The sequence below is a fragment of the Mesitornis unicolor genome, unplaced genomic scaffold (assembly GCF_000695765.1).
Source record: "Mesitornis unicolor isolate BGI_N332 unplaced genomic scaffold, ASM69576v1 scaffold18874, whole genome shotgun sequence".
Lineage (NCBI taxonomy): Eukaryota > Metazoa > Chordata > Aves > Mesitornithiformes > Mesitornithidae > Mesitornis > Mesitornis unicolor.
The window spans coordinates 14,913-15,274 of NW_010178402.1; the positions used below are offsets into that span (position 1 = coordinate 14,913).

The window sequence follows — 362 nt, forward strand, 5'->3', positions numbered from 1 at the left end:
GGTGCTGCTGTCTCGCTGCCCACCGATGGTTCACACAGTGACATGTGGTGCAAATGGGTGTCTGTGGGCATGTGGGAGCAGACTCTGGGTGTGACAACGCTTTATGAAACATCTATGGGGAGGTAGCTTGAATTATTAGAATGGCAGCACCTCTGCTCACCAGTCATCCTGGATTAAAATCACCGCTCCAGGGTGCGAGGAGCAGGATTCTTGGGCTTTTGGGGAAAGCTGTGAAATGGTACAGCCATGGGGGAAGGAGGTGGGGTAGGAGCTGGAGAGGGGACCCTGTCGCTGAGTCCTCTTGGCCCGTGTAGGTGTGCCCGGCAGCTGCTGCAGCACGGCGCCGGCGCCAACAGCCGGAC

General features: G+C 58.0%; 1 pseudogene; it reads left to right on the plus strand.

Annotated features, from left to right (window-relative positions):
- Positions 1-362, plus strand: part of LOC104539032 — a 6,417-nt pseudogene that overhangs the window by 5,633 nt on the left and 422 nt on the right.